The 16,943-nt window shown below is 47.7% G+C and overlaps 1 long non-coding RNA gene across 1 annotated transcript; it reads left to right on the top strand.

Moving 5' to 3' along the window:
* Positions 1-12,384: 12,384 nt before the first annotated feature.
* LOC310901793 lies at positions 12,385-16,392 on the top strand. The gene is made up of 3 exons (XR_014586164.1): positions 12,385-12,863; positions 13,024-13,153; positions 13,784-16,392. It is a non-coding gene; the product is annotated as an uncharacterized lncRNA (long non-coding RNA).
* Positions 16,393-16,943: the final 551 nt, after the last annotated feature.

Raw genomic sequence — 16,943 nt, 5'->3', positions numbered from 1 at the left:
TCTTGGCAAGAATGGAAAGGGGAAAGGAGAAAGCTTTGTAGCTAGCTTAAGACTCAGCATTTTGTTTTCAGGTAGCTTTTTTATCCCTTTTCCAATAATGTGATTTAATTTAGATCATGAGTTCTTTGAGGCAAAAACCTCCCTACTTGCATACGTGGAAACTGCTGTGCATACTAATGGAACAATTTAAATGCTGAATTAAAAATGTCAGGGGAGATGTGCCCCAAACTATATCTTTAAAGCTAGTATAAAAGAGCTGTATTGCTGTTTGCTTCTGCAGTAGAGGGGAAACATACAAGCCATGTCGGAATACTAGCATTAAGATCCTTCTTTCTTATTTTTTGCCACTTCTTTGCTGTCTGTTCAAAGCAGTGATGTTGGTTAAGGAAAGAAAAATTTAATCTCTTGCCTTCAAAATAAAAAAGATTGGGTGTTCAAATCACTCAGTGAAGTGCAGCTTAATTTATTTTCATTATAAAACATATTTCTGGGCAATTTTGATTTTGCTTTGCTGCTGGGTTGTTGGTGTAAACCAATTCTAAAGGTTGGAATACATAGATAATAAAAGTAACAAAATTATTTTCGATGTTGATAGTAATAATATTCAGCCCTACAATGTTCTTACTTTAATAAATTTCTGCTAATTTTATTAGGAGCAAGACAAAATTCGTGTATTCAGTTCTAAACAATATGATACGCTAGATAAATGCAATGTCACAATTTTCATTTTTGGATTTTTTCATGAGAACATTTGCTCACTAGTGCTTGCTACTCAACTATTTTATTAATTTAATGCTAGCACGCTTAGTTCTCATTTGCTTTTAAATTAAATATTCATGTTGAATCTCAACTTCAGTAAAAAAAAGGCTAGAGAAATGCAACTTTAACTCTTTGCAGAATGCAATTTATTTCCTCTAATAGGAAAGCACTCTGGATTACATTCAGTCTGTATTGACTTGTCCTCAAGCAATCCCAATTTATCCTCTCTCCAGGGTTAGCACTTCAAGATACTCAAATCAATCAATGAGTTATCAACCCCTGAAGTTTGTGGCCTGAATTCATAAACATTAATTTCAATAAAGTTTCTACCTCTATTCAAAGGAGACTGCAAAATCAAATGATCCAATTACAGATTTATCAAATATTAATCATTAAAATCTTCCAGATCTTTCTGATGCCAACATTCTTCTCCCCTGGTGTCGGGAAAGTAATTAGCAGCTGGCTTTGATTAAATTCTTCCCTCGGAGATCACTTTTCTCAGTTTGGGAGAGAGAAAGGAATACACACGGGATGGTGTGTAATTCCTCATTTAAAAATCTTTCCTGGAAAATACGTGTAGGTTCAGTTAACTGAAATTATACTTTCCGTGAAGACAGAAGAAACTCGGTCTCTGTCCAGGAACCTGTAGTGATTTTAACGTTGAAACCCGCAGTGCACAACCTGGCTGTCCCCGCTGAGTTGCTGGATGCTCTTTTTCCTTACCAGGCGCCTGTCTGGTGTCAGTGGCTTCCTCCCAGCGGCTCGAACAGGATGCGGCGCAGGAAGGAGTCTGAGCAGCTGCAGCAGCACCAGAGCAGGAGGGACGTGGAGGGGAGCCTTCCCAGCCACCGCTCCCCTCTGCCCCGAAACCCAGCTCCAAGCCCCAGTTGCTGTTCTCCTTCAGCATCTCCAGACTTGCTGGATTCCTTGGTCTGCAAGCAGAGGAGTCAGAGATGCCTCTCAAAAGCAGTTTCGGTGCCTAAGACAAGCAAAGGTGAATCTTTAGCCCTTCCCCACTCTGCTCTTCCAGGGGCCCAGAGAAGCAGTGGAAACATCATGTTTGGAGATTTTCAGAACGCAGTGGGACGAGGCCCTGGGGTTGGACTGAAGACCTCCAGACATCCAGAGTGGAAATATGTCTTTCCCTGTCATCAGGTGCTTCTGTTTTTGTGAAGATCAACAGAGTCTTCTCCCACAAACATCAAATGCTCCTGGGCACCTACGATTAAATGTGGTGTCTTCAGTATCTGCTCAGTGCCGTGGTACCCCTGCCATCACCTGCTTACTTGGGTAATGAGTGGTGGTCCTGGATTTCTGTCTTGCTCAGCACAGCTTGCCTGTCTGCTGAGGACGTCTTACTCTATCCGAAGTGTGTATGTTGCTATATAAAGCCCAGCTGCGAGGACATTCTTGTGTTCTCTTCAGTTTTTGGATGAACAAGACCGTAATGAAAACCTCTTTGTTTTCATTTTTATTCATTAGCTGAGAGGTAAAATATTTTTAAGCCTGTCTAAATAGAGGCTTTTGGATTTTTTCCATAAGCATTGAAGTTGCAGCCTTTGCTTGTTTTCCTAAAGCCAGGGTTTTCTCTGTAATGTAGGTCTTTGCTGCTTATATGGCCCGACTTACCTTGCGGTTAATTGGGTGTAATTCATCTGAAGACGGTGGAGTTGTACCTGATCATGAGGGTGGTGGTGTTTCATTTGTAGGTGCTTATCTTAATACTGCAGAAGCTTGTTAAGTGGTCATAAAAATAATGAGATATCCTTTATTCCTATTGTACTTGTAAGAAACTTCAAAACACGTTTTAAAGTATCTCCATTTCTGTGCAATGACGGATGGTGCTGGCACTTGCAATTTACCTAATGGCATCCATTAAACTTCATTAGGACTTTGTTAAACCGCAGTTCAGATCACCGACGTTGATTTTTGATCTCTGAAGCCTGCTCACAGCGAATCGGTAACTGAGCACACCAGCAGCCAGCCCAGCCTCGTTCATTCCCTCGCCATTCCCCGTGGCTCCAGCGTGCGTCAAAAGCGAGGGGAGAGGGCAGGAGGAGGGCCCCCCCGGTGGCCCCGTGACACCGAGGAGTGCCGTGGGTCTGACGTGCTGAACTGAGCCCCCTGCTCCTGCTTTTCGAGGTGACAGACTTCAGCCATCCCTTCGCATCGCCTGCGTGTGTCACCGCCCCCGTGGAGAGCTTCTAATCTTTAAGCTCTGATTTCAGCCGCTTTGTTTATTCGTTTAATTCCCTGTATTTATTTTTTCTTGAATATACAACTGTGGCTCGCCCTTCACTTGCCCTGCTAAGCCTTGTGTTTGGAATGAGGAGTGTCTGTTCCTAAGTGCCAGTGAAATTGTGATGAAGTAGACGGGAAGAAAGGTTTTAACATACTCTTTTTCTAGAAAAGTAAACATCCTCTGGCTATAGGAAGAGTAAACTTCCCCTGGAAATATGTGTGTTTATACGAACAATCTCTTTTCTTCTGGCATTTCCAGATACTAGGCTGGGAGATTTGTTCATTACCACTGGGAAAACAGACTTTTAAGTAAGTGGTGCAAATGCATGAGATAAGTCTTTGCATGGATTGTTTTCTTTTTGGAAAGACACCTCCAGGATTTATTTGCGTGAACCTGAAAGGATTTCCTCCTTTATCTCTGGGCATTGCTCATTCAGCTCTCCTGCCCGTCTGAATGCACCTCCAAAGAGAACAGACGGAGGAAGTGAGCGTTTCCCTAATAAATGACTTGGGTCTAACTCAGCTGGAGCTTAGGGAGCTTTACTGGAAATCTGTATGGCCCAGCAAACCTTCCCCTGTGTCTGTAAGCTACCAGCTTCTATTCTCTCCAAAGAGAGAAATTTATCAACCATGTGAAACTGGGATGTGCTGCTCCCAGATGTGGCAACCTTCGCACAGGAAACCTGATGCGTGGTTATCTGCATCTGGGGCTGTAGGGTGGGCATGAATTCATCTCCGTTTCTTGTTTTTACTTTCAGTGCTCAGTTGAAGAGGGGAGAAGCTGAGCTTTGAAAGACTTATAACTTGCTTGGTGTGGGTTAAACAGACGTTTTTCCTGGGGTGTCAGCATGAGGTTCCTGAAGATGTGATGAAGCTGCCCCTGGCTTCAGCCCTCCCCACTCGCACGGGGGGAGCGAGGCATTCCTGTCTCCTTTCCCCTGGCTATCACATCCATCACTGGGACATGGAATCCAGCACAGCTGGGCTGCCTGGAAAGCTGGCCCAGGGGATGCCTGCAGGTTGGGTGTTTCAGGAGGTATTTACATTTACATTCACATTTACATTTACATTTGCATTTACATTTGCATTTACATTTACACTTACGACTGGGAAGTGCTTCTCCTCTGCATCTGCCTCTCTATGAGGGCAAATAGGGAATGCAGATATCAAATCTTCAGTGCTCAGGCTACCACCGAGTTTGGGTGCCAGAAATAGCCTGCAGTAGCCTTCGTGTAACCTGAATTTGTTCCACAATGAACTTGAAAATGAAGTTTCGAATCAGGACTACACCAGAGCGCTGCTGTTCTGCTTGCCTGAGGTTCAGCTGTCCAGGTCTTGGACAGGGAGATCTGCAAGGAGAAGGAGGTGGTGGAGCTCTCCTGGGGGGTCTCCTGGTGGGAAATAGAGCAGGCTTGGCAGGCTGGAAGTGCTCCAGGTCCATGGCTGCAGTGGTCCTCAGCCATGCATCTGCCTTGAAATGTGGTCTTCCAGGCGCTTGGCTCAGGGCCTGCATGCCAGATGTCCTGGGTGGCAGGTAGGGAGACAGGTTCCCATCAGAACTATATCAAAACCGGTGTTTTTATAGGGCATTTCTATTTTGGTAGATCTTTATTTTTCCATCTGGAAAGTGTTCTCTTAGAAAATCCACGAAGGCAAAATTCATGCTTAAACGTAGCGCCATCCCTAATGGACCACTTACTCCATGGGATTCCTCATTTATCGTTGTTTAAATATACGGGGTCATACTTTTTAACCCTCGTGGTTATGAAGTATCTCTCGCAAAAAGGCTTATGGCATCGTGCGTTGCCTGTGAGTTATTTGACTCCGTTCCTGTCTGGCAGCGAATGAAAGAGCCCAGCATCTGGCAGCATGCAAAACTGATACCGCCAAACTTCCCACTTGGAGGGGATGGGGTGTGTGATGGATGCTGTGATAAAGTATCTCTTCTGACAGGACAGTTGGAGGCCCTTTCTATAAAACTTACTGAGCTTAACCAAACCTCCTGGCTGGAAGCTTGAGGAAATCAGTCACAGTGAAGCATGCTGCTGCCATGCGATAGCAGGAATGCGTAAAAGCCTGGCTGCTCATCCTGGGCTTTCCAAGCAAACCCCTAGCGAGGTGAGTAGTGCCTGGAATTCCAGGGATCCGTCCCTGAAACCTGCTTGCAATGGTTTTGTTACCCGCTTTCAGAGCCTATTGAAATCAACAGAAGACCTTCCGAAGACTTCAGTGAAAATGAGAACGAAAAATAAGATATGCCATATATTAGCATTTCCCCAGATATTTCCTATCGTGAGTCACCCAGTGTGAAGTCTCCATCCAGGCTCTCCCAAAGGCAGGCTGGTACTGAGGGGGTAAAATCGTTTCTGTAGAGTAGCCTTGGGTAGAGACAATAAAATGAAGTAATAATCATTCCAGCTATTACATTTTGCCTTGTAATGCATCTAGAGCTAAACCTATTAACTTGGAGAGCATCTTTATTGTTTAGAGCAAAATGCTTCTGCTGACAAACCTGCTGCGGTGCTGTTACATATTTCTGTCACCAACCTCTTGCTCCTACTTTGCTAGTTTGCTAATGTATTTTTGGCCTAGCTCCATGACACGACATCTATTTATGCTTTAGAAAAAAAAAAAAAGAATAAGAAATAGTTTAATTTCCATATCACGGTGCTGGTGGGTTTAATATCCTCTTTTACCTGTTTAGGAATAACAAATAACTTACCACTTTGTCACTGACAGATTCCTTTTCTCTAGCTGAAATGACTAAAACAAATGCCAGAAAACTACATTTTGCATGTGTCAACCCTCCTCCTGTTTAAAGGTAACCTAAAATAAAGGCTCTTCATTCTCCTACATGAACTTCAGAAGAAAACATCAGACATCTTCTTCAAAAGTTAAGATATGAACAGATGAGACACGTAAGATGATCAAAGGAAGACTAAAGGTAGCTGAAAATGCTCTGCTCATATGATGAAAACCATAAAATGCTATGGATTCACATGCTGCATTTCAAAGTTAAACTTGCACAGAAGAGCTTAGCTCTTACTTATTACAGATCTTTTTGCAGTTTTATTTGTCAGCGTCTTTAAAACTACTGAAAAAAAATAATGGTGTAGGTGGTCAGTTGATTTTGTTTTCCTCCTGGACAAATACTGATCGGAAGAAATGGATCTAGTGGGGACAAAACTGCAGAGTCGCCTTGGGAGCCATCATCCCTGGTGCGTGTTTGCTGGCTCCCTGCTGAGCCTTTAGTGGCATCACTTCACAAGGACGCCAAGGCCACTGTTGATGAACAACACAGACAGCTCCAGCTTCACCCGGGGGAGGTGTAGAAGCTGGGGCTGAAATATTGTTTAGCTGGAGCTGACTGACCATTTGTACAAAGCCTGCTGATGTGAGACCCCGAGGAACAGCAACATGCGTACAGTTTTCTCAAATGTATAGTGTTTTTTTTTTTAAGATCCATAGTGCAGATCCAACATTTTATTCTGTCTCCTAAACACTATCTTTAGCTTCCTCTTGACAGAGAGTATAAATCAGTGACTGGGGTGTCTAAGAAAACGCATCATCAAGCATATCTTTGTGTATTTGAATATTCAGACTCGCATCTTTATTCATCTTCCTACAATGGTTCCAAAGTTGCTCATCACCAACTATGGTGATAAACTCCCGGAGCTGTGAGCTCATGAAAAGCTTCTCCCTAGACGGACAAAGAGCTCCCGTTAGGTCATGGTGAGATCATCACTTCGTGATGCTGAAAGGAATCTGCAGCGTCCCCGGGGAGCAAACCCAGCACAGCTACCCTCAGCCTGCCCTGATCAACCTACACCGCAACGGAGAGCTTGGGAGAAAGGGGAAGGGAGAATTTCTTTGGGGCGAAATATTCAGCTTGGTGATGGCATACTGGGTAACCAACAGACAGGCTGAATCTCCCTTTTTGGGAAGGGATTTTTAGCTTTATTCCTTTCTGCTAAGTTCACTTTTTCACCAGGAAGAGGCTTCATGGCAAAGTGCAGGGAGCCGGGTGGTTTTGCCACCCTGCCCCTCTACGCCACCAGTTGCACAGGGTTCCCACAGCCACGCTGTTCCTCTGGGGTCTTTCAGCAGTGAAGGGACTTGAGAAAACAAAATTCCTTGTAGGGAGGACACTGGTGGGTGACATTATGGAACGGATGAAGTGAATTTAGTTTGAAAGGTCAGGGAGACTGAGTGGCTGCAGTGTGTGCACCCCTCGTTGTGCCACATTACTGCCTGGCAGCCCCGTTTCAGGCTTGCCTGTCCCTCTGGCTTTCCCGATGATGTACAGAAGGTGTCCATGGCTTGTGCAGGGCAGCACTGCATGACCGGCGCTGTCATCCCCTGAGCGAGAGGGCAGAGGAAACGAAAGCTCTGTTCCCTGGAGCACCTCGTCAATATTTATCGTGGAAGTGCTAAGCATTTCTATCAAGCTGCCCAGCCTTAAGGGTCTGGAACTGATTTTGCTGCGATGTTTACTTTCGAAATGCATGACAGGAAACATCCAAACCCGCAGATGAAACGTGTCAGTGCACGGCAGTGACAGGGTGCCATGGCAGACGTCCTAGCAGAGACCCCGTAGCTGTCACTATGTTGGTAGCAGCTCCTGCCCCTAATGAGCCTGGCAGCAGCGCCGGGGCTGGAGACCTCAGGGCAGAGCTGATGAGGAACAAACTGATCACACCCGCAAAGACCCCAGAGTGCAGGTGGAGGGACAGAACCATCTCACGGCACCTGAGGACCCATTTTGTGAGCTGTGAGCTGCTGGGGAGAGGAGCCAGCCCCGCAGCCTACCCACGGTGCTGCTCTGCTCCTACAGCCCAGCCAGGTGTGCCCTCAGCCGGCTGGGCACCCATGGCGAGGTGCTTAAATATTGCCAGGGTTTGGAGCTGAGCACACCAGCCCTTATCAGTAATAGAAGTCAGGGATGTGTTTTGTGCACAGGTAGCTCGGATCAAAGAAATGTGGGTTAGGCTCAGCCTGTTGCCTTTGTCCACATTACTGACCTTTTGCCATGCATATTGCATGGCCTGCGGGCGAAGGAATGGGAATTAAAGGTTAAGAAACCTCTCTTGAAAGAGTTGGGGTGCTTAAATGTTTAAAACATTTCCTTTCTGCAGTAATTCAGATATCTATTAAAGCCAAAACCCTTCTGAGAGGCTATAAAACAGAGCCGTGGAGAAGATCATTGGGCAGATTAGGAAGAAGAGACTTAAGAGCTTACCCTCAATGCTCTCACTTTTATACTTTGATCTTATTTTACTCTGAAAATCTTCTAGTGCTTCTCACTGTGACTTTTATTGTGTTTTTATGGAACAGAGCCGATGTTGCAAACTACTCGAGGAAAGCTTGTTGCCGTGTAGCGGAGGGGGGAAGAACATTCCTTTGCACATTTTTCAGTGTTCCTGTTACATATCACATTTAGAAAGCAACAAGAAGTAGCATCCAGTTTTCATTAATGCTTTGGGGATTTCTTGGTGCATATGTTTTCATTTCCAAGCGTTCGCAGAAGAGGCAAAGGAGAAAATATGAAATTCCTCCTTCCCAGCCACCAGTGGAGAATATGTCTTGTCATAACCGCGGGGATCCCTGGTCCGTGGTGTCAGGTAGCCACCTGGCGAGCTCCTTTTTCACTTTACTCTAGCTCTAGAACCAGCAGCAATGGGAAATACCGTGATGGTAAATTAGGACAAAGGCTGCAATGTGATTGCTTCCCTTATGTGAGTATTCCTGTTGACACAGCTTGGCTCATGGCCCGTATTAATTTGCTCCAAAAAAAAAAAAGAAAAAAAGAAAAAAGAAGATATTCACATTCTTGGGGGAGCTGTGTGCTCCATCTGGATCCTGCAAACCTGCTAACCCTGTCCAAACAAATCCCATGTTCACGTTGCTTGCTGAATGATTTTTATGCTTTTTGTCAGTTAAATATATATGTAAGCTCCTAAGGCAAGAGCAGCGTGTGAGGGTGCCTCGTGCCCGTCGCTGCTTTCTGCTAGCCGGAGGAGCGTCCTTGAGGAAGGGTTGCATGAAGCGTGTCCTCCCCGGTTAAATCATGGCAGTGCAGGCCTCTAGGTGGGGTAGGCCTCAAGTCTGCCTTGCGATTGTTGTAAAGTTACCGAGGGATTAATCTGCAGCGATTTGTGCACGTACTTAATCCTCTTAAGTCCCTGTCTTTCACTGTGAAAGAGCGGAAGATGGCGATGGATGTGAGATCACATCGTCTTCCCCTTCTTGGTTGGGCCACGGTCAGCGTGAGACCGGTCATGGACAGGGACGGGGCCAGGGCCACGGTCCGCAGGGGATGGGACAGGGAATGAGTTAATTCCGATTTATGGGGCACTGGAGGAGCTTTGCTGGAAAAGATCCACGTCTGGGGTCGGCCGTGCCAGCTCTGGGCCAAAGGGGCCTCCAGCCTTGGGGTCAGGCAGCCAGCCCCTCGGTTGCTGCCTGCCCTTTCGTGGCCCTGTGGGGTTTTGTCCCAAGGACCTGTTGGTGTCTTACCGGCCATCACCCTACACTATGCAAACGGGGAGGAGAAATTAATGCGGGCTGTACGCAGCCCTCCTTAACTTCTAGAAGAGTCTCCCTTTTTAAGTTTAAAGACTTCTGAACGAGACGTCCTGGTGACAAAATGCCAAGAAGTAATCACAGCACGAGGAAAGGAGGTACACAGGCCATGGGAAGCTTTTGATTTGGCGCTCCTTGCATGCGGATCCAAACTCCACAGTGATTTAACTGGCAGAAATAAATAACTTCTTTGCGTATGAGAGAAAGCAGAGCAGTGGTCTTGTGGGCTTTGGAGAGCTGGCTAAATATAAACCTTTATGGAAAAGAGGTGCTGAAGGAAACTCCGGGGCTGCTGCTCACTGCTGTGCTGGCAGGTGTACGGACAGGATGATGTTAAAAGTCTTTTCTTTCTCTTAATTTCTGTGTTTCTATGGAAACAGATACTGAACAGGAATTGTTCTTTCCTGCCTTTCTCTCTTTCTCATCATGCTTTTGTTGGTGGGAAAAAGTGAAAGCCCAGATGAAAGCCAGAGCACCCAGGAGTGCGTGTTTTGGCGAGAGCGGGTCCTCACTGCTCACTCCCATCAAGTCTAGGGACACAGAACTAGGAACTCAGAAAGCCTCAGTTTTCATCACTTCTCGCTTTGAAGGCAAAAGTGACTCCTGTGACCGTGGCCTCGGTCAGAGCATTGCCACCAAAATGAGTTTAAAATTTTTTAAAAATATTTTCAAATACAATAAGTCACTCAAAGAGAATTTGCATGAAAACAGCTTGGGGACTTATGGGCCAGCCTGCGCTTGTGGGGGAGATGAAAGCTGGCTTCTTCCTATTGTCTGGGGATATTTGGGTCTTGTCTTCATGCTGATCCTGCTGTCCGAGCAGCATGGGGCCAGGCCGTGCGTGTTGGGGTCAAGGCAGGGAAGAGAAATGCCTTGACAAGTTGCCAGTGAATCTCATCTCACAGCATCGACTGGGCGAGGGAAATCCAATTTTCACATCAGTGATCTTCACCCAGCCGACTTGGCACTTCTGAGGCATGTCCCATACCCGTGACCGCTGTCACTCGGTGCCAGCAGGGTGGCACTCTGGTCCCCCTGTCCTCGTCAGGACTGCTAGGTGTGTCCACTAATGGGCGGCACATCTCACACCGCTCTGCTCCTGCAAAAGGTGGCAAATCCTTCAGGAATGGCACTTCCAGAACCAGGAGGTGCAGAGTGGAACAAACCCCAATAAATCAGGATGTTACTGATCCAACTGCTGCGACTCTGGTGACGAGTACAGAAGAAATAGGAAAAAGGAAAGGAGAGCGGTGAGCGGATGAGGAGCAGGTTCTGCACTCAGTCCCCAAACCAAACAGGGGTACATCACACCCCAGAGTCTGTCCTAGGTTCGCTTGTGAATAAATCACTTTTTCAGAGATTACTCATTTCTGTGGCATCCAGAGGCTAAGCACAGCTCTCGGGAAGACCACCTGGTACTGATATCTGGGATGGGAGGAAAAGCTTTCCATTGCCCTCTGAGCCCCCCTCTGAAGGAAAGCAGAGCTGCCTGGTGATTTGTGGTTTTTCCTGAGTCACCCTATTCAGAGGCATGTCCCTGTGTTGGGCGAGGGACCCTGATCCGACCTAGGGTGGCACAGCTCTCAGCTGCAGCCACCCATGTCACTGGGGTCTATCGGTACTGGTCTGGTCCTGTCAGATGAAGGGGAGACAGCTCTAGAAAAATCTGTGCTTCTTTGTTCATGTAGAAAAGAAAGAGTTAATCTCTTTTTTCTTCCTTCTTTATTTTTTTTTTCTTTTAGAGCTTGTCTTCATATAAGTCTTGGTATTTAAAATCAATGAAGAAAGTGAGAAAAACCGTGGATCAGACTACTCGCTCTCAGCTGTTCTGCCTTTTCTGGCAAAATGTTGGTTGTAGAGTTCTGGGGGTTTTATTTTTCTGTTTATTCATAAGCACTGACGTCTCTGATCGTGCTCCATGTAACTCTTTCTCACAAGTGGGGGGCCGCTCGCCCCAGACCCTGCTCCTCAGCGCTTCCCTCTCCAGGCTGCCCTCCCTGTGTGTCCCTCCTCCACCCTGTGGGCCGCTGATGGAGAGTTTTGGAGACTCACTGTGGAGTTTTCTCATGTAGATACGTTAATTAACTTGTGACTCAACATGCTCGTGTTAGAAAAGAGATAATTTACAGCTCCGCTTCTGCTTTGCCCCTTCCTGCCTAAGGACCGCGTGCTGCAGCCTTCGCAGGTCCTGCAGATAGGGGATCAGGGCATCCCAGGAGATCTCTTTGGAGTCTGCCAGGGGATGGGAGACTGCCTGCCTTCTTGTTTTCATCCTTTGTACGGCTTTTGGAGAAATCCACTAGACTGGTGGAAGCCACAAAGGGACTGAGGTGGCTGGTGAGCCCTCTGTCCCTGCCTGCAAGTGCGTGCTGCTCTTGCCTGCACCGTCCTTGTCGGGGGGTCCTCCCTCCTGGCGGACTTTAAATACCCACTAAAAAAAATGTTTCTTTCTTTTACAGTTAGCAATTTAGGGCCATTTCGAAAACTGAAGCAGTTAGGAAAATGAAAAATTGTTAAGCTGAAGCAACCGAGATGAGCCTTGACCTGTGAGCACAGGGCTGGCATACCGGCAAGGAAAAGCACTGAAGCCGCTCGCAAGCTATGCAAAACACTCTGGCACCCAAATAAGTACAATAAAAACTGCAAAACTAATCTTTAACCTTAGCTCATAGCATTGGGGTTATTAAAGTTATTAAAACGCAGTCGTTGGAGAGCTTGAGGACTCTGTTATGGTATCTGCAGCTCATTGAGTCTCATGTAGGAATTTTGCCCGGGGGGATTTTCTCGTTAATGCATATGTTGACTGGCAAATTGCTTTCTGTCTGCAGCTCTGGCTGGGTGACGAGCTGGGATGTTTCCATATGGAGGCACTGCTGCTGCTGATTGAGGTGAAGAGGACAGAGTGGGGAAAACGCTCAAGTAATTCAAAACCCGTGTGTGATCGAGCCTCCTGGTGCTCTAACCCAGCTACAAATATTAAGCGTGGGGTTGAGATGGGATTTCAGCCCGGCCCGGTGGCTCCTCTTGCAGGCACGCCGCAGCCTCATCAATCTGCTGCTGGCAGGACAGCCGCCTTTCGGGGGAGCAGGGCTCCTCTCCTCTCCCTGCCCAGCTTCCCCCCCCCCCCCTCCCATTAATCACACTAATTGCAGGCTGGGGCAAAAAAAAAAGGCATTTTAAAATTCGCCTGCAAGGCCGTGGTGGGAGCGGAACTGCTTCTTTCCACCCCCACCTGCGGCTGGGATGCGAGGCAGGGGGGGCACCGTGGGATGGGGCGCGCGGTGGGTATGGGGCAGGGGATGGGGCATCCCCCGTGGGGCTCCGAAACCTCTCTGCTAGGGCTGCTTTGGAGCAATGAGTGCAACGCGATGCAGAGCTGCTTGCGGAGAGTACCATCGCCTCTAATACCTTAAATATTTCCCCTGTTCCTTGTAAATACAGGCGTGTTACATTCCACAGGATTTGGTTATGAGGACAAAGCCAGGACCCCTCGGGCAGAGGGATGCTCTCCCAGGGCCATCCCCGGACATGCCTCTGCCTGGGGTTTGCCACAAAAGGCATTCGCATTTGGGTAAGAAAATCTGTATTGACGTGTTCTTCAGTGATGGAGAAGGCACCACAGGCCCGGGTAAATCCCTCACTTTATTAAGAGCACTTGAGGTTGGAAAGGAATCGGTTTAATTTAAGCCGTACCAGGCTAAACGTGGACATCCCGTTATGGTGACTGCTGGTAACTTTGCCTGCTCTCTGTAAGATATCAGAGTGCCGTGTAAGTACTCGGAGATTATGGCCAAGACACCTGCTGACATTGTCCGTGATGAGAAGATTAATCTACTGAGCTTCAGTCTTTTGCTATAAAAACGTAATTTGCATTGTTCCTGAAGTGCACAATGAGCCTTTTCAGTGTACCAGCACCTCGTATTCCTCCCTCCAGAAGCAGGATGTAATTTTTCCTGTAACAATTTTACAAAGTACGAGAGTAAAACTAATGCCCCTTCACACCTCCCTGCTATCCATCAGCCCCCCCACTTCTCTTGTCGTCTGCAGGCCTGGCAAGGAACAGATCAGATAGCTGCGGCAACTCTTGAAGAACATGTTTTTTTTTTTTTTGGTTGTCCCAAGAAAGCTTTGTTTCCCATTGGCTTTGTTTCCCATTGGCACGATAATCTTTGTCACATATAACCATATTTTTCTTCACCAGTCCCTATGCTCAGAATGGAAGAAAAGCCATCTAACTGCTGCCGGCTGAGCTGGAGGACTGCAAACAGAAACTCGAAGGAGGCCGTGCGGTGTGGAGCCCTTGGATCCTCAGCAAGTCCATGGGTCACACCAGGGGGAGCCCGGATTTGTCCTCTGGCCTGCTGGGCGCTGAGCTCAGGGAAAGGAGGGGCCCAGCAAAATATTCTGTGATGAAGCAAGGCAGCAGCGCGTGCCCAGCCCTCCCTCTGTGCAGAGACCTCTCGCCAAGGGCCCTTACAGAGCCCCCGAGGTCCCTGCCCTTCTGCCAGAGCCCCTGCCTCCACTGCCAAGTATTTCCCACTGGGATCATTTTTAATAAGAAAAAAATGACTTTTGGTCAAACGCTGCTTTGCAAAGTGTGTGCTTTTCGCATAAAAGCTTGCGTTGTGTCAAAACATTTCTTTCCAGTCTCTTAAATATTAGTGGTTTGCATTGTTTGGTCAGTGCACTTGGAGTTCTTGCTGAAAACGCAAACATTTGCGGACAGTATTTCTCCAAACCCCAAAGTTATTTAATTTTCTTGGAAGACCGTTTCAGGGAATAAAGGGGAAAAAAAAAAAAATTGGAACAGCTTTCCTGGCTAAGCATGAGAGAAGCTGCAGGAGCCCGTGTTAGTTATTCACTTGTGCAAAACGTGCTTAGTTCCACAGGCGCGGAGGTGCCGGTTCTGCAGGTGTGTTAGCAGGTGATAAGTGCTGCTCACACGCCTCATAACGCGCTGCGGAGAGAAGTGACCACATCGCAGATTATTTTCCAGTCCTGACAGGTACCGTAAGGGAAGGAAACAGCCAAGGCAAATAGATTTAACACGGCACCTATGTTTAATGTATGAAACTCTCTGAAGACCTCCCGTGCTAAAAAGCACTCCATGAAAATGCAAAATCCCACGTGTTGGAGCTGAACCCTCACAACTCGGGGGATTTAGCAGGCAGGAGCGCTGACAATTATTGCTGTGCGATGTTCTCCTTTCCTCTCGCCTGCTCGCAAGGCTGCTGTGACAGACACACGTCCCTCGCAGCCAGCGAGCCTCTGACAGTAATGAAAGCAGGCCATAAAGCAGTGGGTTTGGGCAGAGCACGGCCATTAAGATGATTTTGCACCGTAATGAGACGTTGCAGAGTGCAGCTCCATTCAAAGGGGTTTAAATAATGTTCACTTTGAATATGATAATTTTACGGGGAAATAAAACCCCTCTCTGGGTCTGTTTGTGCCTCTGAGAAGGAATCAATTTTCTAGCTCACGGCTTCCCCAGCCCGCACCAGGGATGGGAAGCAACCCACGGGTATTGCTGCCCGTGACTTTCCTTCCGAAGGGCCTTGCCTTCAAGCCTCCTGAGCTGTCTGCTCGGTGGCTTCACGGGGAAATACCCAGCAAAGAGCAGAAGCGGGGAGCCCTTTTAATCCCACACTTCATTTCCTTTTCATTTCCCTGCTCCCGCAGCAGCCGAGAGAGGAGCGCTCCCCTCGCCGCGCTCGGCGGCTGCACAAACCACGAGTTGACATTTTGGGGTGGAATTACGCCTCTCCGTGCCAACTGCTACCCACAGTTACCGTACCGTAACCCCGGAGGAGTCAAGATTAATGGTCTTTAACGAGTTTCACAGGGAATGAGTGCGGGGGGCAGAGCCCCACACGAATCACCCACAAAACACCGGGAGGTGGAAGGGGCGCGCTGGGCAGCGGGGCGCCCACCTCGCCCGAGCCGGGGCTCGGGTGCCGGAGGGGGAGATTTAATGCAGAAACACAACTCGGAAGTAATTTTCCCCGTAAAATTCCAACTGCGGAGTGTCACGATAATGCACCGTAATGACTGGGAGGGGGTGTAATTTTAGAAAGTGGTTTTAAAGCGCGGTTCTGGAATACATCTGGATTCTCTTAGGAACAAGCAAAATCTCATCAGGGACCACTTCAAAGACCATTTCCTCATGGTTAAATTATCTCGTGCGAGCCTGCTGTTGCATGTACATTGTTACATTATGTATGATTTTTGACTGCTCCTAATATGAACAAACTGCGCGATATTCCATTAGTGATCCTCAATTTGTACGGAGCCGTGGGCCCCGCAGACAGCCTGCTTTGCTGCCTTGGCTTTGTAGGTGCTCGCTGGGGAAAACTCACAGCCCTCTGACCTGGTGCCCTGCCCAGAGATTTTGGGCACGGGAATTAATTGTGTTTGCAGTAAGCACGGCGATGGCGGTGTCATTACAGCCACTGTCTCTCGATACAGCTCGACCCAGAAATCGCTGCGTGTTGAACGGATTGGGAAAAGAAAGATAAATGTGAGGTTTCAGGGTAGATGTTTGGTGGGAGTAAAGCAGGATAACTCCATCCTGTTGTTTGTACCGCCGGTTAATGCTATCAGCTTTCTCTGTCTATCAAACCCAGCTCGCTTTGTGGTTCTAAATCACTGGGAGGTTTCATAAATCTACAGGGTAATTTTTTGCTTCGTTTTCCTCCATTTCCATAGGTATGTGACCTCTTTTAAAATCCCACCAAAGACGTCTCCTTGTTCACGCAGTGACCTCTGAGGCGCAACTCCCTCATGTTGGGCCCATCCTCGTGCGTGTGTTGCTGGTGCTGAGGCGGGATGTAAAGGCTGAACATCTGCAGCAATCCCCTGCCCTTAATGAGAGGGGATTTCCAGGGTCTGTGGGATGTGGATGCATCGCTCCTGCCCTCCACTTGTCGACATCTCTCCCTGGGGCCAAAGTTGTGCAAGCAGCTGATCTGCATCGGTGCTCTCCTAATACTGCTCGCCCATGGAAGCAGCTGCTGCCTCTGCCAGTGGGACTGGGGATGGAATATAAAACGTCTCCATGAAGATGTAGCCTATGCTCTGAAAAGGCTAAAATGCCTTGGCTTACATCATCTCCTGTCTTCTCAGCATGCAATATACCCTCCTTTGTATTCCCTCATGTGTCATTCGTCGTGGGGAGCAGGTCTGAGAGCTCTCCTCAGGGCCAGCCAAGCTTTTCCCCATAGCTGCAAACCCCCAGCTCTCGCCTGCCCCCAAGGAGCTGGCGCTGCCTGGGGACTGCGTGGAGCAGCTCTGTGCACCGACTCCTGTGGCAGACAGCAGTAATTTGAGCTAAACTGCGGATGAGAATACCCCGACGATTGTCC

This window comes from Anser anser, assembly GCF_964211835.1.
Source record: "Anser anser genome assembly, chromosome: 6".
In the NCBI taxonomy this organism is placed as follows: domain Eukaryota; kingdom Metazoa; phylum Chordata; class Aves; order Anseriformes; family Anatidae; genus Anser; species Anser anser.
Note: the sequence above shows the minus strand (reverse complement) of the source record. Positions and strands in the feature narration are given on the sequence as shown.